Below are 6,945 nucleotides of genomic sequence, written 5' to 3' on the forward strand. Positions count from 1 at the left end.
CTGTTTCTAAAATGAACGAATTAAAAAAGAAAGGAAAAAAAATCTGAAACAAAGATTTCTTCCAGTCCTGTTTTCAGAGTCATTAGTTCAGCATGCAAAAGCCAAGGGAGCCAATCCGAGAAGAGGAAGTAGTGCATTTCCCTAAATGTCCACAGCCCTAGGGGGTGCTTTAGACCGTCACACCAGCTGTGGAAGTCATCGTTTGTTTTTTACCACTAGCCACACAGCACCTGGCACACCTGGTTTAGGGTAAATCACACAAAACTGTCATTTTTCACAACTGGATATGAGAAACATCCTTAGGTTCCGCCTAACCTCTTTACCTCCTTGCAATGACCACATCAAGTTTGACCTCTAGCGTTAACCCCTTCGAAAGATGAAAACAGCGGTGCAGAGAAGTCAGAGGCGTACTTGAGGTTCCCACACTTGCAGGGGTCAGGGCTGGAACTAGCCTCTCTCTACAATAGAAGATCAGGGAGTCAAGGTGATGCCCCTTTTCTAGGAAAGTTTCATTGGCCCGTTTTCTCTCGTGTTGCACACTGGAAGATGGAGTTTTGATTTGCAGCTGGGGCTGGGTTTCAGCACCTAACCCTTTCATTTCACATCAGCGCCTTCTCTTCGGACCCTGGAAACCAGCGAGAAGGAGGGTTTTCCCACAGTGATGGAGGATACCTACCCACCAGCCCAGCTCACCTCCACACCTACTCTACCCCTTCTCCCTTCAGCTTTCATTTTAAGTTTTCAGCCTGTTCCCGACTGGGAATTGTTGGGCGAGAAGCGCCATCGTGTGGCCCAAAGTCCTGTATACCAACAGATCCCAGGAAGGGATGCGGGGTGTGCCGCCTATTTGGAGAAACACAGCCTTGATCACTAAACTGGGACCATGGTCTTCTCCAGGACCCCGTCCTGTAACCGCAGCGTTACGTAGGAAAACAAGCAAGGCTGATGGTGATAAGCCCAAAAGCACAGCGACAGGCAGGAGCTCAGTTAAGACCTTCAAGTTTCACTGAATCGGATTCACTGGATCAACTAGAAATCACATGTGAACCGGGTGACCTGACTGTCAGGTGGCAAACACCTGCTTGTCCTTTAAATGGGGATGCTTTGAAAACCCGGGAAATGTGAGCTGCGGTACTGACCGTGCCCGCTGTGCCCGAGCTGCCGCCACTCAGGCCTGATCCTACATCAGGAGCTGAGCCCGGGAGCAGCCATCCACAGACATCCTGGCAGGGGGGTACAGACCTGTGACTTTGGAAAGCCCCTTTCATTACAAGGTGAGACAGTGTCTTCCTGAAAGTGGTTTCCTTAGATCGTTCTTTCAGTGATGCTTGCAACGTTCTTAGGAATTTTCTTTCACTACTGTTTAAGTGATGATTAATACTCCTTCATTATAGCCAGCTAATGATATCCACAGGCCCTGCGCCTTGACAGGCAGCGATCATTTAATTGCCACCTTAACCCTCTAAGTTAGAAGTGTTACAGCTCTGCATCTGAGACGCACTGTCATTCCAGCACCATCACAGAACAGGGACTATGACTCCAGTCCGGGTGGACAATGACGACGGTGATGGTGATGATGATGATGATGATGATGATGATGATGATGATGATGCCGGGCTACATAGTGAGACTGTCTGTAAAAGGGGGGGGAGGGGATTGAGGGACGGCTCACAGAGGACCGAGGTTTTATTCCCACTAGTTACATCAGCTGGCTCACAACTACTCACATCTCCAGCTCCGGGGAAACCCATCTCACCCGGCTCTTTGGGCACCTGCAAATGTGTGGCACACATAAGCTCATGAAGGCAATGCACATGTGTATAAATGAATACATATTTTAGTCAAAGTAAAATAATGACAGAGCTAGGCATAATGACTCAAAGCCGTAACCCAAACCATGAGGAGATAATAATGATAATACTTGTACTACTACTAATAATAAAAACGAAGTATTGCAATTATACTAGATTCACATTTGAGACAAATAAGGCCTTATGTGTCCTCAAGACGCCCCCAATGCTGACTGCTTGCTGTTCACCCGTCCCCCTCACACCAGTCAGTGCTCAGCATCTCTGGTTGCTCTGCTTGGCATTCATACCTCATGAATGAATTTAAGCTGCCTCAAACCTGCCACACATCCTCCAGCACAGGTCACGTGCAATTTGACCTCAGCCTGGATCCCTCTCTGATCCCCAGAACCTTTACAAGGCGATGTCTCATGCTGGCTACTGATCTTAGTACGAGTGCTTCCCTTTGTTCATCAGGTAAACTGTCTAACAAGCCACCAACAATCTGTGATTCGTGTGGTTCCAGTCACTGAGGAAGGTAGCTCCCTCTTTGCAGCCCCAAGAGAAATGGGGAGCATTTGTGTCAGTGAGTGTCCACTCCGGTCACGGTGTGGACCAAGAGGACACCGGCTGGTGGAATGGAGAGTGGCGCTGGCTGAGAGGGACTGCAAGCTGACCGTGGGGACGTGAGAAGAGACTTCGTGGGATCAGAAACATCTTTCCCCAGCCAGCCTCCTGTGACTAAGTCAGACCTTCCTGTGACAAGCCTTCAGTGACATCCAGGGCCTTCTGCACACACGGCTTGCAGCCATTCTTACCTTTACACCTTAGTGCAAACTTGTCATCACTGTCTGTCCCTCCCGCTAGGCTAACGCCAGGCAAGCCCCCGCTTATAATATAACCACATACATGCCCAGCCCTTTTGCCAAATGACAAGTAAATTGGCAAACAGACAATGCCCTCCACCCCAAAAGAATACCCGTCATATGTTGACATCTTGTGTGGCATGAGGTCTGTTCAGCGTCAGTTTTGGCCAGAGGCAGGCAGACAGCCACTGGGGAAGCAGGCTGAACCACACAGGGACCATAGAGAGAGCTACCTCAGGGACTTGGGGTCCCATATAGCTGTTATCTTGCAATGTCTTTGGGTCAACACCATGTTCCAAGGATCAGAGACAAAAAAAGAATGGAGAAACTGAGGAGGCAAAGAGTCAGGCAGGAGCAGACCAAAGGCTGGAGAGGGACTTCTTGAGGATGGACAGTTCAGACTGACTTACTGTCATAGCACCCTGGGAGGCTTCCCACCTCTTCCTCCGGCTGCTGCATCATCTCAGGATTCCGTGTCACCCTCCATGCTCTCACCTCAGTGCCAGTTAATGGCTCAATGCTTTACGTCCACGTGATCAACTCTCTTTCAGCTTCCCCTGCTTTCCAGTCTGGCCTTCGTGGCTGCTTGCCAGGAGACCTGCCCTTCCATCAGGAGCATGTCAGTTGTGCCCTGTCCTTCCCACAGTTCTGATGACTGTCTTTCAAATGCCATTCTCTCTCCCGACATAATACCACCCCTCCTGCTGAAGTCTAAATCCATCTTTCAAGACTTCAGACATCCATAAAGCCCTTCCCTCCCTTAACCCTAGGGTACATATGTTGCCTGCATTTACACACTTCCTGGGCAAGTGGAGACACTGGGTGAAGCTACAGGGATCCTGGCACTGTTTAATCCGGGTTCATCCTAATCTCGCCTTTGGATCACAGGCTGCTGAAGGGAATTGTGTGTTCTGCTGCACACTGGCTGCTTAAAATAGACTCCATGGAAAATATCACCGTTGTCTCGCTTTACAGAATGGAACCACCGTGTTCCTCCACTTGGGGATTCTATATTAGCTCAGTCCTTCTGAAACTGGAAGCCGTCTGGCAAGACAGAATCTCCTCAGAACATAGGGTAACGGGCACAGGGATCTCGAAACAGCAGCTATGCCTGAATTCGCCTCAGTCGCTACGCTGTGAGAACCAAGTTTCAGTGGAGATCAGGTTGAGTTCATAAGAACTAGAATATCTTGTGGTACTGGGTATGTATGGTTGAAAAATGAATGGCCTCCCAAAGACGTTCACCTGTCCCCAGAACCTATGGCCACCTTGCCTGGCAAAAGAGATTCTGATCATTTTATCAAATTAAAGATCTTGGGATGGTCCAAGTATCCTGAACTATGCAAATGGTAGGGACTGATATCATTGCAAATGGCCTTACAAAAGAGAGGCAGTGCAGAAGAAGTTTTGGTTTCTTCAAAAACTCAGTTATGGGGCTGGAGAGATGGCTCAGCAGTTAAGAGCACCGCCTTGCTCTTCCAGAGGACCTTGTTCAAATCCCAGAACTCATGTGGCAGCTCACAACTGTCTGTAACTCCAAGATCTGACAGTCTAATGTAGACATGCATGCAGGCAAAACACCAGTGCACATAAAACAAAGGTAAATAAAATTTTAAAAATTGGAAAAAACTTAAGTTTTTTTTATACTCACTCGGTTATTTTATGTAAATCTTTTTGTTTTAATCCCAAGTGTGGGATATGGGACTGCCTTAGTTTATCCACAGCTGATAATTGCCTCCTGTGGGGCATAGTCTTTGCCATCTGGCAAAAGATTCATGTGACTTGGAGAAGGGCACGGTCTTTGCCAGCTGGAATTAGTGGAATTCTGAGGACTCTGGGAGGATATAAATACCAGATCCCAGAGAGAGGAAGGGGCTTAGAGGAGATGGATGGAGGACAAAGGACTGCTTGTTCATCTTGCTGCATTTGTGTTTGCTGGACTGCTAGATATCCTGATGGCTGAGATTGGTATTTTCCCAAAAAACCAGACGACCCTACTCAGCCAGAACTAAGTCTGAAGAGATCTACATCCTCATTCCCTTCTTACCTTCTTTCTCTTCTACCTAGGATGATGGAGGGTTGGTGGTGGAAGGGAGGTAGAGGCTTTAGGAACCCCAAATAAAAGAGTTAGAAAGTAACACCTACAAGGCAGAGATCAGGGTGAGCAGCTGGAGCTCTGAGGAAGCAAGAAACTGGGGTCATGCAAGGAAAGGGCCACTAGCCAAGGAATGCAGGCATCCCCAGAGGCTAGGGAGAGCATTCAGAGGAACAAGCTCTACCAACACTTTACCAATATGACTGACTTGGGCTCTCTCACTTCCAAATTTTAGGGAAACAAGCTTGTGGGTATTCTATGCTTTTATATTTGTGATCTTTTATTTTATAGTTATAATTTATTTGTGATAACTATTTATTAATAGCAGCAAGGGACAAATCAAAGTCAACCAGTGATTCAGGGAATACAGCCTTCTGTTAGAGCCACTCTGTTGTGTTCTCAGCTGTTGCCTAGCAACCCAGTGATGGGAAGTTTACATGGTGGTGAGAGGGTAGAGTGTGGGGGTGAAGGGGCAGGAATCCAGCAGCTAAAGTCCAGGGAGTATCGTTCTCTTTTAAATTGGTCTCTTTCTTTCCTTCATTTCTTTCTTTTTGTCCCTTTTTTCCTTTTATATGTATATGCACATACATGTGTGTGAGGGCTAGAGAACAGGGTCTTTCTTCCGGTACCATCTACCTTGCTTCCTGTCTGAGCCAAAGTCCCTCACAGGTTTGGAGTTTATGCTAACAGACTGTGGTAGTCCCAAAGATCCACCCATCTCTGCCTTCTCAGTGCTGGGATCACAAGTGTGTCTCACCAAACTGGGCCTTTTAGAATTTTTGTTTTACTTTTAAATTTTTTAACATGGATTGTAGGAGTTGAACTTAGGTCTTCATGCTTGCAAGACAAGAACTTTATTGACTAAGACATCATTATACTCCCTGCCCTCCACATTCCATCTTTGTAGGTTTTTATGTACCCAAACTAAGATAGTCTTGACCAGCTGACCCCCTGGAATAATTGTTCACCTCAAGAAGAACAAGAATCAGTCAGAGCACCTTGGTTTTCCAAATCATCTTTTATTGTTTCCAACTAGACTTCTCTCAAAACCCATGTATTTACTATCTAAAATTTGTGAGTCGTAACCCAGATCCTGGGATTTACCACCAACTTCAGACAGAAAGGTTGTCTCATAGATGTGAGTTCAACCCCTAGAACTTTTCAAGCAGACTATGTCTTACTAAAGACAAAAGCATTTTAAACCCCAAAGCAGAGTGGACCACCACAACTTCACATCCCACAGAGAAGAAAACCCAGAGACGAAAGCAAAAAGTGCATTGGGCTCTGAGTATCTTCTCCATCCTGCTGCTCTTTCCTGTCTGAAACACAAGGTTTACACAGTGCCTTCCCCACAGTGGTTCAGATTGGCCTATGACAAACTGTTGCCTGGTGAGGCTGAGTGGACTTCTCTCTCCCACTCTGTTTGCTCACAGAGAAGAGCTTTCAGACAGAAAACTTTAAAGAAAGCCACATTCAAGGAAGGAATCTGTGCAGATGAACCACGGTTTTACAGCTCTCTGTAAGACAACTCTCCAGAAATTGCTTTTTTCTGGTCAAGCAACAGATGAAAGAAACCTCCCAAACATTGATATTGGCACTTGAAAAACAGTGAAGAAGAGGATGCAAAGGCCAGATGTGTGTTCACCTGGGGAATGTGTTGGCCTGAAGTTCTTAGGGCTGTCATGCAGTTTGCTGTCACTTTTCCCTCTTCAGAGTTAAAATTTCTCAGCTTCAGACACCCAAGATCACATAAATTAAGGTTTTTATTATTCCTATTTAATTTGAAGAACATAACACATTCCTTTATGCAAGTTGTCATGCTCACTAACCCTAGAATGTTCCCGACTTTATGCTTCTCTTTCTATTTCTGCTTCCTTGTTCCCTTCCCTGTGACATCCATGGGCATACTCTCTGAAAAGTCACTGCTGTACAAGAAGACAGCAGAAATCAGTGAGAAAGATCTTTTGCCACACACCTGCTTTTAGGTCTCTCAGAAGCTGAGCTGATCGAGGCCCTGTGTGGGGGTGTGATGGGAATGGCTCCTATAGGCTCATATATTTTAATACCTGGGTCACAGTTGGTGGAACTGTTTGGGAGGGATTAGGAGGTGTGGCCTTGTTAGAGGAGGTGTGTCACTGGGGAGTGATTTTGAGGCTTCAAAAGCAGAAACTATTCCTAGTTAGCTTGTATACTTGTT

Source organism: Meriones unguiculatus, chromosome 9, assembly GCF_030254825.1.
Source record: "Meriones unguiculatus strain TT.TT164.6M chromosome 9, Bangor_MerUng_6.1, whole genome shotgun sequence".
Classification (NCBI taxonomy): domain Eukaryota; kingdom Metazoa; phylum Chordata; class Mammalia; order Rodentia; family Muridae; genus Meriones; species Meriones unguiculatus.